General features: G+C 39.3%; 1 long non-coding RNA gene across 2 annotated transcripts in view; it reads right to left on the bottom strand.

The window, feature by feature from the left end:
* Window positions 1–25,568, bottom strand: part of LOC118692710 (uncharacterized) — a 42,435-nt gene extending 16,867 nt beyond the window's left edge. The window contains exons 1-4 of one of the 2 annotated variants that reach the window (XR_004981179.2): window positions 25,293–25,568; window positions 23,846–24,028; window positions 10,608–10,702; window positions 9,570–9,726 (exon numbers count right to left, since the gene is read on the bottom strand). This is a non-coding gene — a long non-coding RNA (uncharacterized LOC118692710). The remainder of the gene's footprint in view (window positions 1–9,569; window positions 9,727–10,607; window positions 10,703–23,845; window positions 24,029–25,292) is intronic. The other variant, XR_008508248.1, reaches the window with a different exon arrangement.
* Window positions 25,569–25,936: the final 368 nt, after the last annotated feature.

Raw genomic sequence — 25,936 nt, 5'->3', positions numbered from 1 at the left:
CTCACAATAATGCCCCAGATGTGATCACCTTTAATTTCAATGGAACACTGACAGCAATACACAGCCAGCATGTCTTACAGTGGCTGTAAGAGAGTCATTAGGGTGGGATGCAAATATCTGAAATGAACAATGGACAAAATTTGGCAAGTGCTAGTAGAACCATTAAAATATCTGAATAACAAGGAAGATGTTTACAGCTCCCCACAATGGAAGGGTTTAAAACTATTCAGACCCAGAAAATGAAGCTCTGTGTGCTGTTCAGGAAACACAGCAGTGTTACCACCACTGTATTGCAGCCCAGCCTCTCTCAGCCACACTCTCACTGCCCGTGCAGGTGTCCCAATATCATGACTGTTCACTGCCTTATTAATTTATAAAGGTTACCTTGGGATAGACCCAGTCTAAACCCAAGACATAGAAAGGATGGGATTAGTTTACAGCTAACTATTATGTCTCCAACCTTGGCCTTTCTTGCTGCAGACTCCCCACTATTTTCTAGCATAGACTCTTTTACAAAAACCCAGAGTCTGGAAACAGCTTGTTTTAATATGAAAAATCTTTTGTGACTTGTAAGTAACCTTGCTCTAAGGACATCCCCTTTTTATCTGGAAAGTGCATGGCCACATTGGGCTTATTCCAATTCCTAGAGAACATATGCATTGATAACACTTACGTAGAAGTATACATTTGTTTCAGGGGCTTTTGCAAGCTGAATGAACTCAAATTGCCAGTATATCTTGTGTGTTTCTTCCCAGCTGTAGATGCTATAAATCAAATCCTGGCAATTAATGAGTAAACTTCAAAAAAGCTTGAAGTTGCTTTCAATGGAAAATCAAATGCTTGAAATTTTTTTTCAGTTATCAGCTCCCTTATGACATAAAGCTGATCTGGAAATCTCACAAGCACTGTCACTGCAAGGTCAGCAATTCAAACCTGCAATGCCAGAAAGCCAGCTCATGATACCTTGAGGGCTGCTCCTGACAGTAGAAAATGAAGATATAAAAGAAAAAAGGCATCCTTAGAGTTGGGCAGAAACATAATTTCTCCATCTATTATGAAAACAGTGGCTCCAAAAAAACAGAGAGATCCAAAAGTGTCCCACCTGAGAGGAAAACCCTTCCATTTGCATTCATAGTTTTTTAGATACCAGAGTAGTCAGAGAAGAAACTTAGAAGTATCAGAGATATTAAAAACTTCTGACAATTTTGTTCACATTCACAAATATAATCACTGAGGAGACAATAATTCACAAATTCTGATATTTGTGATGAATATGCTGAACATGCTGGAATTTACTCAGCACTGACTTTCAGAACTGCTGCCTTTTGACTTTGAGATGAAACTGTAATGAATCAAAATACCAGATACTACTGCATAAATGTGTGCAAGTATCTCAGTGAATCTTTTGGAAGAAGGGAATGGATACTGGTTGAATGCATTAGGAACAGGAATTCCAAAATATATTAGAATGCTCTAGAAATTGCTCTCTGTGCTCAAGAGCCTCATGTTCCAGATGCTGTTTTGTGGAGCCTAGGTGAAAGGAATGCTTTATCCTGAGCCTAACTTAGCACCTTAGGTGGTTCCCTCCCTAACACAGGGGTCCTAATTGAGGCTTTTATTCTTTTGTGACAATTACGTTTTATATGAAAAGGAACTTGTTTAATACAGTCCAGAAGTAGAAACCTCACTCATTTTGTGATCATTTTCAGAAGCAGTGTCCCTGAAGATGGCACATTTGGAAATGGCATTATTTCATACTGCTGCATAGCAGCAATTGGCACCCCAGTCTATAAAAGATACTACTCAAACAATATAAAATAGCCAACACCCACAAGAAGAAACAGAGTTCTATTCTATCCCAAAATATACCTCTGCAGAGTACCTGTTATACTGCACTTAATCTAATTTACTAAAGGAGAGATGAATCCCCTTGCTGCAATCAAGCTATTTTTAAAAAGAGATTGGTGGTGATTCAGCTGAATGGTGACTAAACCACTGACAAATTTCTCCTGTCAGCTTGTGTGTATAAAAAGATGCTTTGCTGGAATGTATCATCTACAGATACCACTGTCTTTTTGGACTGATGGGGAGTTTTCCAGTCAAACTATATAATTTTAATTATTATTTAAAATTATATGCATATCAAGCTTTTAGCACATTTCAGAGAGGCATCAGGTCATACAATTGAGCTGTACTGGGTTTTCATGGCTGGGAGTGGCTCCTGTGGGCAGTTTCCAGAAGCTTTCCCCAAGTCCAACAAAGCCAATTCCAGCTGGCTACAAGACAGACCCACCACAGGAGAGAGACTGTGGGAGGAACAGCTCTGCAGACTCCCTTTGGAGCCAATTGTGGAGAACTGTCTCCCATAGAAGGGACTCCCCACTGGAGCAGCAGTGAAGAGTCATCCCAGTGAGGGAGGAGTGGCTGAGACAAGGTCTGACCACAGACTTCATTCCCCATCCCCTGGACCACTGGATGAGGGGAAGGCAGAGAAAACCAGGAGTGAAATTATGCCTGGAAAGAAGGGAGAAGTAGGGAGAGATGTTTCTAAGATATGGATTTATTTCTCATTATGCTACTCTGATTTGATTGGTAATTAATTAAACTAACTTCCCCAAGCAGAGTCTCTTTTGCCCATGACAGTAAGTGGGGAGTGATCTCTCCTCATCCTTATCTCGACCCAAAAGCCTTTCACTGCATTTTGTCTCCTGTGTCCAGCTGAGGAGAGGAGTGACAGTGGCTTCAGTGGCTCCCTGGTGTCCAGCCAGCATCAACCCACCACACAAGCCACAACAGAGATAATTTGAAACAGATATTGCACAAGATCATTAGCTGAAACTGCTTGTTTAATTTACTTTATCTGAGCTGAATGTATCTTCTGAAAGGATAAACTGAGATATATTCCCATGAAGAGAAAAGCAGAGTCATCCCCCATTCTGAATGTTACCCTGCAACTCAAAAGATGCAGGTTGAGTTCTTGCTCTCTATGAGCTGCTGCCTTTGGCAGGTACAGGATTACGTCTATGGACTAGGGATGACTCTGATGCCTCCTACAGCTGTTCCTACCTGCAAACTTCCCGTTAATATAGCAGAGTAAGGAGGGGAGAAGGTGAGTTCTTCATTTACATCAGCAGAGAGGAAGAAATTAAATCCGTAAAGTAAACTAAACCAGAAATGGAGTTGAGAAACAGCTATTACAATCCCTAGAGTAGGGCACCTAATTACTCTATAGCTCCTTTGGAAACTGCCTTCTAGGGACTATAGCAAAAGCTCGCGCTCATGACATTTATCAGGATGTAAGTTTGGAATATAATAATCCTGGTAGTTCACTAGCGAGTTTGCTTGGTCCTGAAAAACTGATTTCCTAGGAAATTACTTTTTAAGATATACCTGTAGTTCTGTCTGGCTTCTCTGATGATTTACAAAACTAGACAACCTGTTTTCTTGCCATGGTGAGAACAAGTCTTAGAGAGCACAGATGAATGTTTGTCCTTCTCTTCACCTTGACTTTAAATATCACAGTTTATGTCAGTGAAAATTGTTACACATTTAATTAGCTATTTTGTTGATGCAGAGTTAAAGACAGTTTAGTAAATAGTCTGTCTATTATTTCTATCCTCATAAGTCAATAATGAAAATTATGTCACTCACAGGACAGCATATGCAAATAAATGTGCATATGATAGACTGAAAGCAGAATTCACTGGCATCTAATAGGTGTTTAATTGCTTTGGAGTGCTACTAAAAAGCAATATTATTAGGATGTTTTTCTTGCAAATGGGTTTTAAAAGCATATGGTCAGCGCTGTATAATCGCAGGCTTATAATTAAAACTAAATAGGTTAGAAATTACAAGGTAGAAGAAAATAAAAGCTCAGCAGCAAGTGTATGTATGGCTAACCATGGAAAAGTGTGTGCTGTGTGGTACTTGTGGGTGCACCTAAATGCTGTGCTCCAGCACTACACCTGCCAGGAATTACCATTATGGCTTAGGAGGAACTGTGGCTGTCTAAGGAGACCTCCGGGAAATGAATTCTTAGCTGGGGCTGACATGAGTACAAATTAACCAATTAAGGCACCTGTATCAATATAAGCATCCTGACTCGTTGTTTAATGGGATAATTGGAATTCTGTAGAGGAAATAAAGTTGATTACAGGGATCAAACAGAGTGAAACCTTTCTAAGCATTTGTCTCTTGCTTGTGACAAGTTGTAGCTTATGAGGCTGCTGACATTAATGCCTTAAGTTTTAGCTTTCATATTTTTCAGATTTTGTACTGCCTTAGTGTGTAACTCTGAATTTCATATAAAGTGTTAGCAAGTTCTCTTCACAGTGTAGTTAGACAAAACAATCCTTTTCCAGCCAAGAACCAAGGACATCATGGCAGCTTCAGGCCCAAAAAGTACAAACAACAGAGAATTGAGGAGAGCAGTCTGGGAGGATGGGACTCCATAACCTGAAGCTGTAATTGGACAATTAATCCCAACAGGTAAATGGACCAAAACTTATAAAAGTGTGAAAACTCATGACCTGTCATCCATCTTGGGTGGAGCCATGGCTAGGCTCTTGTACTGCCCAAGGTGCATCCTTTGAAAGCCTTTTAATAAATACCTGCTTTATTCCTTTAACACTTGTCTAGCCTCTGATCCAGGTAGAATCAGCCATCAACATGGAACAAATAGCAGTACGGGGAGTAAAAGGTCAGGTCATCACTTTTCAGTGCTTACAATAAAATTGTGTACATGCTATGAAGAAATAGACAAAGGTCTGCATGTTTAGGAATAAACATGAAGTCTATATTCCAACTTTGTATGTATCTGAATTCCCAGAATGTTCTGGTTTCACTCGATGAATTGTTCTTGGTATAATGCAATTCAGCAGATTTTCCCATCATCTCACAAGCATCTATAAATCAATTTACAATACAATGCTAGGTGTCTACTCCATGGTTTTGATGGGTGGATTTGCCCATGAAAGCATATGATGAACAGATGGTGGAAGAGAAAAAGTCAAAGAGATGAGGGGCTAGTTGGGCTCTTCAATCCAAAGAAATAAGATGCGGATGATTTACTCTCTATAAACTGAAGACAAACTGATCTCCAGAGAGAAGGAAGAATGAAAATAAATTCACTGTATTCTCAGGAAGCAATCTATCACAAAAGGTCAGCATGCCTTTATGTTTGAAGAAGAAAATGAAAAGGCATCTGTGGCTTACTGTGTCCAAATGTATTATTTCCTTTGAAGGATTCAAAATATTTTTGTCCAATGGAAACTGAGGCCTACGTAACTTCTCTTACATGTTTCTGAAGAGTAGTCTGATTATTTGAGAGAAAAAAAAGAAAATCAAGTACAATAAAAGACCTAGCATTATTTTTTCTTCATGTGTCAGATGAAACTTTTGGGTGTACAAGACTTGTCATATTATATCTGGAATATCAACAGAGAAACAATAAAGAACACCTAATGCTTTATTTATTTATTCACATTCTCCTTTTTTTTTTTTTCCCCGTTCCTGCCATTACTCTTTGCAGGGCACAGATCTTCAAAGGACTCCAGCTGTAATGATCTGTATTTCTCAGGATACAGATATCCCATTGGTGTAGAGTGAGAATCTTACTGTTCAGTTTTAAAACTGCAGGAGCAGCTGGGGACCATGAAATCAAATAAGAGGCAGTACTAGAACTCTCCTTAGGCTACAGAAATTTGAAAAGCAAAAATCTTCCATTTAAGGAATTTAAAATCATTTCCTTTCATTTAAAAATGTCCAACCATCCTGTTCCAATTTAATGGAATTCTGGCATTTTAAAATTTTGCCCAATTTTACATCAAAACCCATGATGAAAAAGGATAGAAATTCTCTATTAAATAACAGAAATTGTCTATTCCATAATGACTGACATTGTCTAGAACACAGAGCACAGCATAATGTTATTGAAACGAATAAAATAGATGAGTACTCTGCAAGCTCCAGAACACATAATGAAATGAAAAATAATGAAACACATAATGAAACACAGAAGTCCATTAAATTTATTATTTCCTATAATGAGAGTCTACCCATCTTATCAAACTTCTGTGATAAAATTTGCCCCTTCTGGGCCTGATGAGTTTTGAAAATGGTGCAAATGAAACAATTCTTATCCAGCATTACCCACACAGAAGAAAAGTGCACACTGACCAAAAATAAGGACATGCAGAAATTCTTTAGACCACATTGAATGAGCCATTAGGATCCTTCTGTAGAAGAGAGCAGTCACGTTAGGACAAAAAGATGACCTTAACATATGCACTTTCTATAAGCCCAGGATGAAGTTAGTGTCTCAGTAGATACCAGATTCTGCTTTGAAACAAAAAAAAAAAAAATCAAAAAAACCCAGGCATAATACGAAAAACAATGTATTCTGCTCTTAGTGTTTAATATAGCATAGGGTAAAGTATACTTTTTGTTGCACTTGCAGCAACAAAGTTAACAACTGCAGAGTGATTAGGACTCTGAAGTCTCTCCATCTGAGATTTCTTTCTGAAATCAAATTCAGGCAGAGAGAAAAGGAGAAACAAACAAGTTTACTGCAGCTCTGCAGTAGCAAATAATCAAGATAACTACTTGAGGAACATAAAGTAAAGCACCAGATTCTTCAAATGATATGATAATTGAAACACAGGTGTTGAATATCCAGTTACGTGCAGATCTCTCTCCTCTCAGAGAATGGAAAGGGCACAGAAGGGTTTAGCCTGAGATGAACAACAATGCAAGGGAAAAAAAAGAGCCAGACTGTGAACTGGAGGACAAATCTATCTCAACCTAAAATTTGTCATTGGCTGTGTTGTACAGGCAGTCTGTTCAAACACATGACAAATGACACTGCTATTCATAGAGCAGGCATAGCACAGGTTGCCACAATCTAAATTGTTACCAATAGTGTCCCATACACCAAGAAATGTCATGCATTCAGCTGTACAGCACCATGGGCTGAAGGTGTGTGTAAGAGGAAATTACAGTTTATACAGTAAAAAATATCCAATAGCTAGCTATATGCAACTAATCTTTATGATTTGTTAAAAAAAAAAAAAAAAAAACAAAACAAACAAAAAAACCCCACAAAAAACAAAACAAAAAAAACCAAAAAAAAAAAAAAAAAGGAAAAACCACAACCACTGAGGCTTTTAGCAACTCTTTTTGCAGTTGCACTGCATTTCAGGAAATGAGAAATATTGAATCTCTGGTTATAAGGAAGCAATATTTTGTTTTGACATCCAAATGCTCCACATCAGTCCTTGATTTGCACAGCTCTGAAAAAAAAGGATGCATACTCAACTTATTTGTAGCCCCCTCCTGTCTTTTTAAATATATTTCAAGAAGGGCACAGATTGTCTAGCCAATGAGTTATACTGTATGCATAAAAATATGTGGATAATAATGTTCTGGCTTTTTCATACAGCTTCATGGAGAATCCTGGCTTCAGGCCAAACAACTGCAAAAGCAAAGCTTTTCCCCCTCAGCATTTTAGCAAAGTGCACATAATACATCTTTAAGTAAATTAGTGTTATAACAGGTTTCCACTGATCCATCTTGAGGAGTCAAATGAGAACGAAAAATAGATCCTGTTTTCAATTTCCCCTGAGCACCAAAATGATTTGAAATCCTCCCTTGCCACAAGGAAACAAACAGATAAAACCCCCAAATTTGGCAACGATTCAGTAAATATATGTGCCTGTTTCAGTATTTAAATCCAGGAGCCAAGGAACTCTTAATTAGAGAAGGATTTGCAACATATCCAATAAAGGTAGGGAGAAAGTGTGACTCTCCAAGAAAACCCCTTCCTCTGTAGTCAGATGCTTTGTGCCATTTGCAAAGGAAAACTCAGCTCAGAGTATGCAGCAGATGCCACAGCCACCTCTGCAGAGAGGTGCAGAACATGTAAACAGCCACACACCACAACCATTCCTATACTTAAAGGGATTGGCAAAGCAGAGGTGAAGATATGATCAGATACTATTCATTGGAATAAACAGTACAGGCTAAAAAATAGATTGCAATTTCAACTTGAATTATGAAGAGGGAAAACCCTCCTATTTGGAAAATTCCTGCAGAGTGGCAAAGTCATTGAAACAGTAACAAACACAGCAAGCATTTTGAAGCAGAAGAGCCCTTGGCTTTAGGGCTGAGGGGATTATATGCAATTTTTCAAGTAACTGCTCCTAGATAAGTGATTGTATTTTCAAAAATGGAAACAAGATGATCTCATTTAAAGGTTTAGTACTTCCTTAAAATATTTATGTAAAAAACTGGTCCCTGGCAAGGAGATTTGGATGTGTGGAAGGAGAGGACAAAAAGTAGAAACAGTAGCTCAGCATTCAGCTCAATTTTAGTATATACTTTTTAAAAAAGGATAAAATCAAAGTGTATGATTTCATAGATATAGTTGAGATCAAATCCCTGAAAGAAAATTTTGCTGAATGTTGATTCAAATGTTGTAAAAATTTTGACTGGCATCAACCAGCCCATCTCCAATTTTGCTAAAAACAGAGGCACGTTAAGTTATTTTTCTTAATGCCTGTTAATAGAATTGGCATTGAGTAACAAAAATTGATGATTTTTTGTATCATTGTTGCTAATGTGATGTTCTGTTTGTTTTTCAGCAAGGCATATGTATAACACTCAGCACCAGTGGCAGTGTAAGCAGGTAGCATGATTATCATGACATTAAACTAATTAAGATTGGCCTGAAGAAAGCCAAGGGTGCCCTCCTCTCCAGCTCTGTAGAACAAAAGTAATGGGGAGAACAAGGGAAATATTAATAACAGTTTATATAAGAAGTGCTTGATTTTGCTCTGCTTATGTGGGATTGCAGCTGAATAAAGTGAAAGGAGAGAGAGGAAAAGTATATCTTGGTCCTTAGAAAAATAACAAATGGGTTGTTAATTGGCAAGTGTTTAAAGGGCTGGTTCTAATCAGGGTAAATGGGCTTGTTTTTCCAACACTGGGTCTCACATCAAAACAACAAGAAACAATTGAAAAAATCTTTGCTGAAGAAAGCAAGAGGAAGTGGGTTGTCACCAGCTGCTCAAAGACAAAATCCTCCAACAAATGTGTAGCAGCAGATGCTGTGTGAAGCACAGGGAATGTAAATGCACATGAGTCATCCCATAAGCTTAGGGGCACAAGCTGCAGGCCAGATCCTGGGGGCAAAGACTTTTGTGACTTTAGCCATCTCCCCACTTGCTCTGTACTTTGTTCAAGTAGACAGTATATTTTTTGGAAGATGTTTTTCATCCCTTTTAAAGAGCCCTGAGCAGAAGGAGAGTATCTTACAAAAATATTATTCTTTGGGCCTATGGCATCAAAAAAAGGAGATGGTCCAGCATCATTGTCTGTCCAGCAGGGAGAAGAGTTTAAAGCATTTCCCCCTTTCCCCTCTTTTTTAAGGTTCATGATAATGATAAAAATTGTTAAAAGGATCATTTTTATAATTTCCAGCATTTCACTATTTATTTTACACTTCAGTTTCACAACATGGCACACTGGGAAATGATAGAAAATTGGCATAGCAGCAAAAATAGAACAACTACCTGCTGTGTTTCACAGAGATAATCCTGAGGATCCCATCTCAGGCTGGTTGCCCCTGGGCAGAGGCATAAGACCTTCCAAAAGTTGAACTACGATGGAACTTGAAATGAAAGTGACAGAAGGATGCTCTCTAGGAGTTTTCAATAAAATCCTGTTTCTCTAAAAGAAATAGCAAGAAAGAGACAGAGGGAGGAGTCCCAGAGTCAGCTCTTGCCTTGGCTGTCCCAGCTGTATATATTTAGGCATTCTCATACTCTAGTCATTATAAAACACACATTGATTTGCACAATTCCATAATCTTATAAGAAAATAGGTCATTGGGGATTATCGAATTCTCATCCATTTAATTTCAAAATTCTTTTCTTGTTTTCCCCCAGCAACACCAAGGTCTCACATGGAGAGGAAAAAAAGGATTTAGCAGAAGACTTTGCATGGAGGTGGATCTACACTTTGAATCCATTTTTATGTTTGATGCTGCCATGTTCCACTGTGACAGATCCTGAGGATTCTCTCCTGCCAGTTGCCCTCAAGGCAGCCATCCCCAGTTTCTCCACTGAATTCATGCTGCTTAACATGTCACAGATAAGGAGAGGCTTTTTGTCCCTTAAAGGGGAACTCCAGAGCTGACTGGAAACAGTGATTTAATTTTGTGAAAATATGATGATATATTGATATTAGAACATACTGATATGTGATCTGTCCTGGTTTAAAGAAAACAAAAAACAATGCAAAGGAGTGAGGAGGAGTGAGGAGGATGGGCCCTCAGTACCCAGTGGTGCAGACATTTGGAAATTCATCTGTGCCAGAAGGGACACTGCAGGAATATCAAGCCAGTGGGGAAACAATGACACTCTGAGCTGCATTGGGTGATGATTTTCAGGCTCCAGTGGGGTAATGCTGTGAACCTGGTGGAACCTGAAACATACACCTGCATACTCTATCCGTGGTCAGGAGAGGCATGTAAGATTATAGTTTTCTTTGGGATATTTTATCTGCAAAGCTACTTTTTAAGAAACAGAAAACCTCAAACACATTTGTACCTGATCTCAGGAAGGAGGCTTGAGGACTGGGCCTTGCCATGTCTCACTGCAGAGCACAGGTGGGAGCCAAGCATTAGCAAGTCCTTCTTCTGGACCTGGGCAAATTTAGCAGGAAAGGAATAAAATTAGATCCTGCTGCCCTTTGTCCCTTGTTTGCCAGATGTGGTGGAAAGAAACAGCATTATATGTGATCCAAGCCAGATTCTTCTCCAGGCTCATGACATGCCCATGTCTCTAATAGTGTTTCCCATGGCAGTAATTGGGATCCCACTGTGGGAAGGGATGGGACAGCACGGGGCAGCCTGACAGCACACAGGCATGTTCCTCAGCCCTGGGAGCCAAACCATGCCATGAATCCATAGCTCATGGTGTCTGGCTCCTCAGTGATGAGAGTGGACCACAGAGCAGCTACTGTATTTCCAAGGGAGGGAAATCCAGCCTGACTTGGTTTTGTCATAAGTGATTAGATTTTATAGTGTGCTTATGTACTTCTCCTAATCAAATTAGCATCTTGGCTCAAAATCAGCCTAGCAGAAAACCTCTCATTTTCTTACCCATTCTGCTTCATTTATCACCTGGAATTACCAAAGTTTTGAGATTTTCTTTTCTCTGTGCTGGGCCCAGTTCTTCTTAGATTATAAAATTTGAAACATTCATCGCCCAAGGTTGCAAGAGCAATGAATATTTATAATCCCATCTTCCCAGCACACTCAGAGGTGTCTCACAGTGTGGCTTCATATTAAAAATGTCCCACCTGTGGGGATCACTCAGAAAAACACAGATTACAAATCTATATAACATAGAACAAGGTCAATGCCCAAATTATGGGAATTATCACCTTAAAAAAGGTTGCCTATCTGATGATGCACTGCCCCAACACTGATTTATAGGTGCTGTACTAGTGACTCTCCCCTGTGAAGACAGAATTTCAGCTATTAAGTTACAACATTATTCCCTGGTTCTTTTCTCAAGGCTTCTTATGAATCAGCTGCAAATTGTATAATGCACTCCTCTCACCATTTACAATGGTAGCCCCTATCTCCAACAGCAAGAAATGAAAAAAGAGTTTCTGACCTGGCTTCAGAGTCCAGGGAAATATAGTTTGCAGAACGTAGGAATTAGTGACAAAACACAGGCAGGATTATGACAATAAGAACTGCTTAGAAAATACTGCAAATGAAACTTCCTGACCTGCAGGCACCTTCTGTTAATTCACTTCAAATATGGTCTTTTTCTAGGCTGAGGCCACACTCTAAAAAACCCAACCCCCATCCCATTCATCTCCAAAAATGCAATTAAAGCTTAATGTTAATTCAGATTATTTTCCTACTCAAGACAGTGCTATGAGGATTACAGTCAGTTTTTACACTTGTCAGGAAAATATGGTTCCTTCCACTTTGCAGACAGGCAATTAACGCTCAGCAGCAGCACTGAAATTAGAAACTATCTAGAGGCCATTTTAGGCCAAGAAAGTTTTGCCATTGATTTTAATGCATCAAGATATAACGTATTCTCCAGTATCATGCCCTTTCCTATTTTTCCCAAACTTTGGTTCAACCATTAAATTGAAGCCTGCCCTGTAAATCCCATAAGCTATTAATGTAGTTCCCTTAGCTGGAAGATAGATTAATGACCTGAGACTTCTGTAGAATATTTGCTACTTCAGTGCAAATTAATATCATATTTTATCCTCATTTTATACCCACATCCAGCACTTCCTTCTGCAAAGGATACCAGAAGGAGCTGATTATTTAAATGCCAAGATTCTAAATCTTATCTTCAAATTTTTAATCAAGCTGTTAAACATGAGTCTTAAATTGCTGCATTTCCATTTTTCATACTTCTCTCACCTCATTTTTCATGATAAGAACAAAGAAAAAATTAAGCACACAGATGTGTTTAGAAGGGGTTTTTTAATACTAATGAAGTTTTTTAAATACTTTATGTTTTTCAGGACTCTGTTCTCCTCCACACATTGGGCTGGACTAAATTAAAATGTCTTTCACTTCATCCAGGTCTAAGTTCTCCATTTTAAAATGGGTAGTTTTAAATTTTCTAGGTATCAAATGCTATACTATCAATAATGATTTTGTCCACAGTCTCCGATTTTTTAATGTATTTTTAATTAAGTTACAAATTCTTATTCCACGGCCTAAAATAACACTGTTTGCTAAACACATTTCTCTGATGATGAATGTAATTTCTGGAGAAAGCAAAATCATGAAAACCTGAAAATGGCTTGAGACACATGTTTAGTTCTAGAAAACTCAGGTCAGGCCTCCTTTCTGTAGGAATTAAAATTTATGGCACAGTCTCCACTTCCTCAGGCAAGCACATCAGGCTATTAGAAGAAATAAAAGTAGCAGGGGGGGAAAAAGACAAAGTTGTTTTCTCTTAATATTCCTTCTTGCCAGCACTTTAAAAAAGTTTGGTCTTTATTTGTAAAAAGTAAAACTAGGTTGAAACTTCAAACTTACAGCAAAATTTTTATTTCTATACTTCAAAACCTCAATAATAATATTACTAATAATAAAAGGAAAAAATGTTAAGAAAATCACAGAAAACAAACAGCATTTTGGAGTGAAACTATACATTATATTTTCTGTCTATACTTGCTATTATAAAAAATCTATGAAGAAAATATTGTCACTTCAAAAAGCTTTTATTGTTGAATCCTTAGGCTGTTTTGGCATCAGTATAAGGTATCAAGTCATCACAAATTTAAAACAGACTTGCAAACACATTCACTTACACTTGATTAATCTGCCTTGTAAACTTCATCAGTTAGTATTGGGGATTGATGGTTTTGTTAGTCAAAACACTTTTGGGGAGCATACTTAAGACACTCTCTTGATTAGAAATATCCTTTGTATCCAGTCTTAACATATTTGGAACTCAACACGACATTTGTAGGGGACCTACAAAGAACATCTCATTCAACAGAGATGACCACTTCAGGTCTGACCAAAAGGTAAAATATGTTGTTAAAGGTATTCTCTAAATGCTTCTTAACTGATGATAGACTGGTGACATCCACCACCTCTCCAGGAAGCCTGTTCCAGTGCTTGACCACCCTCTTGGCAAAGAAGTGCTCCCTAATGTCCAGTGTAAATCTCCCCTGGTGCAGGCCAGCAGTCCCTCCTGCCTGCAGGAGTTGTATCTGCCAGGCAGTGCTCCTCCCCTGCTGCCCCATTTCCCAGTGCTGCTAATTGTCACTGCCTCAGAGCAGCTGATGCACTCCACAGGTCTTCCTCCAGCAGCTGAACTCTTCCTTGTCCCTGTAGTCATTCCTATGGACTGACCTTCCAGTGGATTGACTTTTCTGTGGCTCAACCTGCCATGTCTTCTTGCTCAAAAAGGGTCTCTGACTCCTCCTGTCTTCTCCTCTCACTTGCACAGTTTCCTCAGTGGCCATTTGAATGTGTGTGACCATGCTGTGAGTCTTCCCTTCCAGCTGTGAAGGTACACTTGGCAAAAGGTATGGCTGTGCCCTGAGGTTCAGCTCAGTGAATTAACCATGAGAAATTAGTGGACAAGGCAGAAAACAGAGCAGGAAGATAACAAGTGTTACAAATAATACCATGAAGGATGACCAAATTTCACAGGTGGTTAAGATGTGAAGATGGCCAAAGTGGGAGGTTGAGATTGGCTATTAGGAAAACTTTTTTCACTAGAAGAATTACTAAGCATTGGAACAAGTGGCCCAGGGAAGGTATTACCCTGGAAGTATTTAAAATATTGAAAAGTGTGGTTGTGGCACTTAGGAACACGATTTAGTAGTGGACTTGGCAGTGTTAGGATAAAGGTTGGACTCAATGGTAATTTCCAACCTAAATTATTCTATGGAATCTCACACATAATGGAGGGGAGAACAAAGATATTTTGAAGAGTAAACCCTTGCTAGGTCTCTAGGTACTGCTAAATGATTGGATAGGAAACCCTATCAGAAACACCAAGTTCAGATACAGAGGTAGCAAAGAGACTTGTGAGGAAAAAGTAGCCAGGGCACAAGATTATTTGAGAGTAGAGTGAAAGGGAGGTGATCAAGGTAAATGAGAGAACAAGCATGGAGAATGGAGGGGAACAAAAGGGGACAGCAGAGTGAGCTGATGTTGTTTGAGCTCTGCACCTGATGACCACAATCAGTCCTATCTTCTCATTCAACTCAACTCCTATTTTCTGAGTGTCTACCATGAGAATTCTTGCACAGACCCTTTGTTTGAGAAATAGCTTTGAAGTTAGAAAAGAGAGATACCAGGATACAGAAGCAAGAGAGGAGAAGCAATGTAGGGAACATGAAAAAATTCAGAATGACAAACTCTGCCTGTTCTGGCTTCAGCTGGGACAGTGTTAATTTTCTTCCAAGTAGCTGGTACAGTGCTGTATTTGAAATTCAGCATGACAATAATGTTGATAGCACACCAACTAGTTTTGGTTGCTAAGTAGTGTTTACCTTAAGTCAGGGACTTTATGTCTATGCTCTGACAGTGAGGAGCTGCACAAAAGCTGGAAGGGAACAGAGATGGGACAGCTGACCCAAACTGACAAAAGGGACATTCCACACCACAGAACATCATGCACCCTGTATGAACTGGGGGAGTCACCCAGAAAGGGGCTGATTGCAGCTCAGGGATGGGCTGGGTACCAGTCAGTGGGTGGCGAGTAACTATGTATTATTTGTCTTTTAGGTTTTATCTCTCTCTCTCCCTATTCTTTTTATTACTATTATTGTTATTTTAGTTCATTTCAATTATGAAATTTTCCTTATTTCAACACATAAGTTTTACTTTTTCCCCCCTGATTCTCCTTCCCATCCCACCTGAGGCAGGGTGGGGAGTAAGTGAGCAGCTGTGTGGGACTCAGTTGCCAGCTGGGGTTAAACCACAACACCCCAATAAAATTCCATGCAGACACTGCTGCCTATTGTCACTGGTTCACTGGTGCCCAAGCTGCTAAGCCTTTTGGCAGGGAAAATCAGAATGCACTTGACTCCACTCTGCTGCAGCCAGCATGCTTCCAGTGCCCAACATATTTATTTTATTGCCAGGTCCAGTACCACTGCACTGCAGCACTGCCATACTTTGTCTCAGCAAGGAAGAGAGCAAGCTAAACAACTACACCTCCAATCAAAACTTCCCTATCTTTTGTTCTAGATGTAACACTACAAGCGGCACCAACAAAAAGAAATATAAATAAATAAATTGGCAGTAGTATTGCCTCTGAGATCTCTGCAGTAACTCTGTTATAATCCAAATAAATTCAATAATTGGAAGACTCAACAGAGGCTTTCATAGAAAACACTGCTACCCAAGAGACTGAGACCCTATCTAAAATACTGAAAAGGGGAAGAAAAGGGAAATTCACTAAACCAAAATCCAGAGGAAAAAATTACAATGTCTAAGTTTCAACCTTGATTTAATAATTGAAACATCATGTTCTCTAACATTACATGTGACATGCTGTGGCATGACTTCTCTGATGTGCCAAACTCAAGACAACTGCCTGGTTTAGATGTTATTAGTCTGCTGACACCCTGTCTGTCTTAATTCTGCTGTTTGCAAGTAGAGATAAAGTCACAGCTCTAAACCATGGTGTGGATACCCACGCATTGCACTTGTCTTTCCAATGGTGCCTTCCCAACAGATCAGTCTACAAAGGCCAATCCCATTTGGCTGGTATCATTCTCTTGAAATCTAAACTGTTTGAGAAGATAAATTATTGTTACTACATGCATAGCACCTGTCATATTTTACCCACTGAAATGTGTATAAAATACATTTCCAGTGACTGTCAGGGAAGGAAGGATTGGTGCTGGCTGCCACTAGTGACAAGTCCCTTCCTCCAGCCTTTTGCCTGAGTTATGCAAGCTCTCATGAAGACTTATCCATATCCTTTACCAGACTTGAGGAAAACCTCAACCTGGGCTCTGGGTACTTGCCACAAATTCTTTCAACTTTAACCTGTGAAATAGATGCTGTCTTTTTCTGCTGGCAATTAGCTCAGTGTGAGAGGATGACACGGAGGAGACTCTGGGCTCTTGTTCAGCAATGATACTGCTGCTCTCAGTTTGTCAACCAGCCAGGCACAAACAGTTTGTTGTGCAAGTGTTATCATTTTACTGAGCAGATCCCCAGTGCCACACTACAGCTGGCAAAAAACAGAAACAGGAGTAGCTCCATTAAAAGCATGTGCTGCACTCCAGCCTTCTACAGGACACACTTCCAACATCCATCATCTTTGCTCTGGTTTCCCTGCATCACTTCCCCACATTCACTCTGGCTTTTCCACATCCCCACATTTGCCACCACAACCTTAAGAATACCAAGTTTGAAGGTTTTCAGCTTACTGAAGAAAAAACATGTTTAGCATTCACACAGTGAGAAAGCTGTCTTTTCCAAAATGTTACATTTAAGATTGATTCAGAATCATAATGGAATGAGACCTCAGCTGAGAAAAGGGAGAAGATGAAGTTAATTAAAGTGCTGTCCAGCTGGAACTTGAAAATTCTTCAATCAAGGAAATATATCATACTCTGCCTCTTCCCATGTACATTGAAAAATAGCAACTGCTGTGAATTTAATTAAAACTTAGACTTCGTTTTTAGTTAATACTCTTTACTTGATTCATTATTATTCAGTCAAGATGCAAAGTTACGACCCTCATCATGAAAAAGAATGTTTTCCTACATTATGATAACCTATGTGAGTTTTTTGATTGTTTTGAATTTCTTGTAATACCTGGGGAAAGCTGGAGAACAGAAAGGTTACTAGCTCAGCTGGTTTAAGTTGGCCTTTCCATTTAGTCTAAAGGTGGAGGATTTTTCTTGCTCTGTTTTGCTCAATAAATTTTCATTGTTTCTCAACCACAGATTTGAAGTTAAAATGTTATTTTAAGAGTCAGAAACTCAAAGATTGCACAAAACTCTTTCTCCATCAAAGCCCATAATCCATATTTCTTCTCTAGTAGGGAACTGTGCTGCAGCTAAAGAAGCCCACCTGGAAGCAGCAAGGTACTTCATTTTAATCTCGCTGTGGTTTCCTCATCACCTACAGAATCCAAATCCCAGCTCACCAAATACACCTGTATATAATTTTAAAAAGATTCAAGCTCATTTCTTCTCCCAGCTACAAGCACAACAACAGCTCAGAGGTCTTTTGGCATCAAGAACAGTAACATTTAAACCAGCCTCCCTCAGCTGCTGTGCCACATTACGAATAAAGGCTGAATTCAAAATCACTGCAGGGGTGGATTTCTCCACCTGCAGGTGCTCTGTCAGCAGACCAGACTGCTCTAAGCTGGTCCCATGCTCCAGTGGCATAGATCCAAGTCTGGTGGGCTTTGCATGTTTGCATACAGTCTCACACTAAGAAGGATCTGCTGATTTCAGAGGCCTTTTGGAGAGCTTGGAAAAGATGGGATGGTACAAGGCCCAGGCCAATAAGATGTTTCAAACATTACCTGATCTCATCCTGGTATCTGCATCCTGGCATCTGCACTGCCCTCTCAAGTACAGGCACGCTGAGGAACCAAAACCACACCATATCAATCAGTTTTCACCATCTGAACATGCTCCCTCCCACCCTCTGTGCTGATAGAGTAGATTCACTTTGCAAACTGAAAATAAATCCTTCTGGCCTAATTGATAAATCAAATCTATGAGCCAAAGCCACTGCTTCATCGTCTGCCTCAGTGGCTGGGGACAATGGTACAACAACCACATTACGGACTTACAGCCTGCCTTCAGTGACCAGCATTCAGCAGCAGAGGAATCTTTACCCTTCTGACATAACTGTCCCCCCAAACTCAAACAGAGATGCTGTGTTTCTTACTATGGTCTCTGTTAGGGCAGTGCAGAGTCACTGAGCCTCCTGAATCAATATAAAAAACAAGGAAGGTCTTTAAAAATATGCATACTAGGAAGACTGAAGTTAAGGTAAAAATGTCCACTTTAACCCGATGACACAAATAACAGAACCAAATAGGTTTAAGGCTTGTAAGAATGAGAGAGATGAAAGAAAACCTGTATCCAGGAGTTATCTGAGTTCCCACTGGGTGGTTGTGCAAGTACCATCCTTTCAATGTGTAATCTGTAACCGTGGCAACCCAGTTCTTTTTAAAGGGGGCAGGGTTGGAAAATAAGGTCTTCACTCCCCACAGCCTGAGATAACCATCACAGAACAGCATAGGCTTAGGCAGGGAGACACATCTGGTGGGAAGGAGTCGAGGAGAGGCTGAGGAGGCTGCAGAAGGGTTGGGGTCAGGCAGGTGAGAAAAGGAAAATGCTCTCTGATGTCTACATACCTGCAACATGCACCACTGCTCACTTACAGGGTCTGTTTAATTTTGAATCTTTGTTGTATGATTAACCTAAAGATTTAATCAATCAAAATGTAGTTAGAAAATACAGGAATAAGAATAAAATATTCCTGAAAGAGGTTTCCCTCCATAAGCATTAGGATAGAAATGGGGAAAGATAAGAGACAGCTGCTGCTCTCTGTGACTTCCTGTCCTCGTCTCCTCCTTCGCATTTACAATTTTATGTCACATCATAGATTCATAGAATATGGATTTAGATGCAAGAAATTTCTACCTAGATTTTAGAGAGACTAAATTCTTCACATTAACAGTTTTTAGTATTTTTGCTTTTTCATTGTTTCATATCCTTTGCAAAAGGAAAGGAGAAAACCTCATAATACTTCCTTGAAAAAAAATTTTTTTTGATGTTTTCTGTCCTCACATAATGAAAGAATTTGCAACACAAATTAATCCCCCAGTTTAACTTAAAATATGGTGGATAAATGCATTTAAAACCCTATACAGTATTGATATACTTTTATTCAACTTTTAAAAATGTGTTTCCATGGGTAAAATAGATAGGATAAAATAGAAAAATAGGATAAAATAGAAAAATAAGATAAAAGACTCAGTCCTCCTATTAATGTTACCAAAAAAAAAAAAAAAAAAAAAAAAAGAAAAAAGAACAACAACTACAAAATCCATTAAGTGTGGGAACTGAAATGAACAAATTAGTATTCCTGGAATTAGTTTTCACATTCACAGCAGTGCAGAAAAACTAAATTTAAGGCAATGTGATAGAGACATGTCATTTACATACCCCTTTCTAGAGTAAGGAGTAGTGCTGACAAGCACACGTGACATAAGAGAAGAGCAAGTGTTGTAACGCTCATTCAGCAAGACCCCAGGAAGATCCACACAGAAAAATGCCTTTCTCTCTAAATTTTCTACTGCAGCCTTTGAATTTTCAATACCCTTATTTCATGTTAGTCTGTTTTAATCAACAAAAACCAACTCACTGCCTGTTTTAGAGACCCCAGAGACACACTCTGATCTGTGATGGTGAAGCCTCACCACCAGGCTGCAGGAAGCAGGGATCAGACAGCAGTGCAGCCTCTGCATCCAGGGCATGCACAGAGCAGAGTCAGCGCATCCACAACAATTCACGGTGGTGTGGCTTTGGATTATGAAGAACCACCATGGAAAGGGTAGCCTGGAAAATTTGTCCCACAACACACACACTCACCGCTCACACTCAGATGAGCCTGAATATACACCACAAACATTTGCCAAGAGTCTAGACAAGTACTTCTGGTGGTGTTAGCTGAGCAAATTTGCAGTGAGTTTGCACAAGCCACAACAGAGCTGTGAACACCAGCCTAGAAAAGGCCAAATAAGGTGACAGATTCATCACATCGAGTCAATTCCCATCTTTAGGGCAACACAGTAGGTCAGGCACATCCACACAAGAAAATGCTTCACAAAAAGAACAAGACACAAAAAGATGATAAGATGTCTGTACACAACACCATGCAAGCCAATATGTTAGGATAATGGCACGCTCAAGTCCTGCTTGCTCCAGTTTCCCATTTCTCATTTAATTCAGTGGCTTGAAGGGATGGATGATACCATGTGGAAGAAAAAGGCAAATTAAAAGGATAAAATGGGAAAGCAAGAAGGAGAAGAGAGATGACCAAGGGAACAACTTTTGCCAATTCACTGACCTTGGTATATTCTGTTGTATTTTTTAAAGATAATTTTTCCCTTTAGAAATACTCATCATTGGCCACATGCCTGGATGAGTCAAAAAGAAGACACATGGGCACTCTACAGACAGGGAGATTTAACATATTGTCATTGTTCTCTGGAATTTATTTCAGATAATGAATATTCCAGAACAGAATTCTTTTCCTTTGGTCCAAAAATTACAGAAAATATTTAGCTTAAACCAGTCTGCTAATGTATTCTCATGACTGTGTATCTTTGACAGTAACATTAGCAGCTAAAAATCCACAAAATAAACAATATAGGGAAAACTAGATCATCAGTCATACTATGGAATGAAAAATGCAATCAGAGCTACTTTTAATAAACGCTCACACAGCATTTCTGCACTTTTGTATTTCTTTTACAGAAGGTTTGACGTTGCTGAGTATTCAGTGTTGAATTTTTATTTCCGAAAGAAGTTATAAATTAAGAAGCCTATTGTGCTTAGAGTAAGGTTATGATCACTGTACTATATGTCAAGTCATTCTTTCAGACTTTGTGCTAAAAATACAACTTTGTGAAAATCCCTGCTACTGCTAACAACCCCACGAAGTTCTTTGAAGTGCAGTGTGGCTGTCAAATGTGTCAGTTGCTTAGGGAGCCTCTCATGGTGCTGAAGAATGAAATATTTGATTTGTGAGTCATAAAAAGTGGAATAGAGACGTGCTGACACAGAACTGAGCAGGTTCAATAGCCTGATCACCAGTTCTTTAGCTGGGTATGCGAATGTCAGATGCCAGAAGTGGATCAAAGTGCCCCAGGGTGCCGTGAGCTCTGTGTGGCACATTTGGAGCCATTAGAGAGTCTGTCCCTGCACTGCACTGCAACCACATGGAAATCTGTGCAGAACAGAGGCCAAAATGCTGGAGGAGGCATTAAGGGAGAAGCACAATGGGACAAGTGTTTGGGAAGACACTCTGAGCAAACCAAATCAATCAGAGGGGCTTGTGATTTGAGCCATTCTGCAAGACCTTAGGTTGAATGCAGCATCACTGGCACACCCAGCCAGACTTTGTAGTTCTGCTGTTTGGGGAGGATGTCTCACAGCCTCTCCCCAGAGAAATGGTCTTTATAGGGTGAAAGAACATGGCCTCAAATGCTGGTTGTCCGGGCCAGTTCCCACTGCTATGCATTATATGCAACATTTGAACCCTCCAATTACAACACTATTATGTTAACCACTGCCCAAAATACTGTGAAACCCCCACTCCAAATCCAAAAATACTGTTATCACTTACATATCTTTGATTGTGCTAACTGTTTTGTCAATATATTTAAAAAAAGAAGAACATGAAGAACATTTTGCCTTTTTCATTTTAAAATCATAACTACGCCTCCTAATCAGGGACTGCAAAATAAAGTCATGTCATTGGACTTTGAGTTCACTTCTTCTTTTGCAACATAATGCAACACATTTTTAGTTTCTTCATCTTAAAGTCATAAAAGAAGCTGCTGTCACTCTACAAAAAACAGATTTCTCTTCTTATTCCCACCCTCAAGATACTTCCAGTTTTTTCAAGCTGATTCTGAGCTAGTGTAGAAATTGCTATTGTTTTAATGTAATGGTTTGGCTTGTAAAAATCCAACATATTTTTTTGAAGGAAATAAAACAGAACAGTTTTACTTCTCTTTCTAATATCTGAATATTAAAAGCATTGCTGTATGCTTTAGTTCTCCAAGGTTCAAATCTCACTGAAAGAGTTTATTATATTTTTCATTTATTTTTTTTATTTATATATAAATTTGAATCTCTCTAGTCAGATTACTCCCAGCTTCTAATACAAAGTGGCCATAACTGAAGACTGGCATATGCTATTCTCCTCAAAATCATTTTGCCATGTTATTCCACCTGATGGACCCATGTTTGCTACACTATTTTTGGTATTGACACAAGACTGCTACCTTTGTGAGCAGCTCTATGATTGAAGATTTAATGAGAATTGCTAAAGATGAAAGATGAAGCACTGAATTTCATGAAATTGTAAATCCTACCACAATTAATTTGAAGATGCACATTCCAAGCATGTGCCAAGACACAAACCCATGTGATTAAAGGAGAAAGCATCAGTCTTCTTTTAACACTACCTAGATTTTACATCACAGTCCTAATTTTGTTTAAACAAAATTTGAATGTTTGACTTTGGAAAGGATGAGTTTGCTTTGTTTAAAATTAGAAGTACACCCAAGGAAAGTTGAGGGAAATTATTGGCCTGTAGGGTTAGGCAGGAAGAGCATTGGTCACACCTTCATTAATGGTTGGATGTCTGTGAAAGTCACAAGAAATACTCAGAGTTTTTAGAAAGAAGAATCCCTGTACAGGTGTGCAGATTATAATCTTGCAATGAGTTCCACTGGTCTTTCAATTCATATGAACAATAACTTCCAAAGAACATTAGAAATAATGAAGTCATGATGAAGTACAAATAGGGAAAGTATGCCAAACCTCAACCTGGGGCTGGCAAGTTATAGAAACATTTTTACAAGCTTAAACTAGCAGGAGAGTTGCATAATTGATTGGAAAATTACAGAGAAAATAAACTTTCATTTTCATGGAAAATGTAATTTTGTGCCTCGGAGGCTACATTCAGAAAGTTCCTTTGGTGTTCAAGCACTCCACTCCAGACAGTTCATGTCCAGGGGCAGGAGTACCACATCTGTGCCCTGCCCAAGCTAGAAGTCTTTTCAGCTCAATAACTTGAGCTCTGTATCACATGAAAGCAGTCACCTGGCCTTCTGATCTGAGCAAGCCTTCCCAGACCAGTGGCACAGCCTTGTGTTCCCAATCCAGGCATGCTTCCCTCACACCAAGCTGCCTCCTCTTCAGTTGGATCTGACTTGAGAAAACAGATGAGCCTTTTAAAGGATTTTCACATTCCCATGGATTATAGAAAGACACAGTTTATTAAAGCTCATTTGGAGCATTTCCTCAAAGAGGAATCTTACTGTGCTTCAGTCCTGTTGCAATTCATCAATGCTGATTTTTTTAAACTGGTGTCGACTCTGTATTTATCTGCTGACTTTTTCAATATTTACACAGGATGTAATGATCCACTGATAGTTCACTAAGTAGTTCATTTATCTTGTTGCAAACCAAACTAGGAAATCTCTAGGAAGCATGGCCAGCAAGCCAAGGGAGGTAATCCTCTCCCTCTTACTCCACTTCCATGAGAGCCCACCTGGAGTACTGAATCCGGCTCTGGAATCCCCAACATACAGATGTGGACCGGTTAGAAAGAATCCAGAGGAGGCCATGAAGATGATCATAGGGTTGGAGAAATTCTCCTATGAACACAGGCTGAGAGGTGGGGTTGTTCATCCTGAAGAAGGCTCCAGGAGACCTTCCAACAGTCTTCCAGTACCTAGGACAGGTGGAGAGGAACTTTTCACAAGGGCATGCAATGATATGATACAGGAGAATGGCTTTAGGATGAAAGAGGTTTAGGTCAGATATTAGGAAGAAATTCTTTATTGTGAAGGTGGTGAGGTACTGGAACAAGTTACCTACAGCAGTGGTTGAACCAGGCAACCTGGACAAGTGAAAGGTGTCCCTGCTCACAGGAGAGGAGCTGGAAGTAGATAATCTTTAAGGTCCCCTCCAACCCAGACCATTCAATGATTCTATGGTCCCCAAACTGTTTTTTACAAGAGCTCATAGCCAAAGATTTATGACCTGCAGATCAATATGCAGGATCAGTGCTTTCAGAATTCCTCCATTCCGTATATTTCCAAGAGAAAATCACAAGTGCAATCTCAGCACTGTGCCTAGAACCTGCAGGGCAAGTGGCTATTTGGAACACAGATCCTGAACTGCCCCTGTGCTAGGTTGTCCCTGTGGTTCCCTTTTCCCTGGCACCTCTTCTTGCCACCCTCAGTTCATGGCCAGAACAACCAGGTCTCAGCCCTCCTGGGGGAGACTGAATGATATTGCAACACAAATATTAGCAGCAAGACTCTTGAAACGCTCTGAAAGGGAAACAAAGGAAGACTCTGTTCACACCATTACCCCTCTCTGTACTATCACACAGTGAACCTAAGTCACTGTTCCTTGCTTCTTCATCAGCCTCCAGGTTTTCTGGTATCAGCCTTTGGATGGGTTGGGCCAGCAGCCACTCCTGGACATATTCTAACTAACTCCGATAGAATCAGCCACATTTTTCCAGCTTTACACTGATATTACAGAAGGACTGTGCAGAGTATTGGTGAAAGGCAATGCAGACATTTTAAGATTATAGTAACAGATATATTCAGAACTTCAGAGTAATCATGTTCACATACTGATGAAGGTAATATATATATTTTAGTTTGACTAAAGAGGGCATAAGATTTTTTCAAGGAAGAGAAAGATAATTGAAATGCTTTGAGATTAATTATTGCTTGTATTTTATGGATTTTTACTGGTTTGTAAAGTTGAATGTGATAAAATAGCTTCAGAACACTGTATTGAAATGGAAAAAGAAAAAACATTACTTTTTCAAGGCTCCCCCTTTTCTGATAATTATTTGTTGAATTCAGCAGAAGTTAATTATTAGAAATTTCAGGACTTTTTTCCAGGGGGGGAGTATTTGTTTTAGGAAATAAAAAAAAATTTGCTCTAATACCAAATTTGTTCAGAAAAACACTCACCCTGGCTTAATGAGGGAAAGAGGAGTAAAGAGCTCAGTTTTGTGATCTTCTGTCACACTGGTGTGTACTTTTTTCTCCAAGTGCTTCAGCTGAGGCCAACATAATCTGCATGTATAGAGCAGAGAACTTATCAGGTTATATAAGATTAAATAAGGGTGGCAGATTTAGGTCACACCAAAGGTAAAAATACCCATTATTTTTCAGAAATGAAAAAGTAGATACCATAAAATAGGAAAAGATAATACATATTTGACAAAATTTGGGAGGAAGAGACAAGCCTTGTATAGAATTAAGAGGTAGCAAAGACAATTGATGCCACAAGCTCCATGGCTGGAAGCTCTCCATCTCAGTGGGAGCACTGAGACAACCAGAACAACCTGCCACAAAGTCTCTACCCGAGGAAGTACCATCCTCATTGATTTCTTTGATTTAGAAATTATTCTAGTGCTCTAGTCAGCCAGATAATCGCTTTACAAAAAGAATTATTAGTATCAGAACTTTTGCAGCTCTGAAATGTCCCTCAGCAAGCAAACAACTAACTCTTCCACCCACTCAGTACGCCCCCACTTGTGAATTGCAATTAGCATTGCAAATGTCTTTCCCTTTTCAGAACTATTGATTGTGCTATTAAATAGCAGCAGAGA

Source organism: Molothrus ater, chromosome 2 (assembly GCF_012460135.2).
Source record: "Molothrus ater isolate BHLD 08-10-18 breed brown headed cowbird chromosome 2, BPBGC_Mater_1.1, whole genome shotgun sequence".
NCBI classification, from domain to species: domain Eukaryota; kingdom Metazoa; phylum Chordata; class Aves; order Passeriformes; family Icteridae; genus Molothrus; species Molothrus ater.
This window is presented reverse-complemented; position numbering and strand designations above follow the sequence as displayed.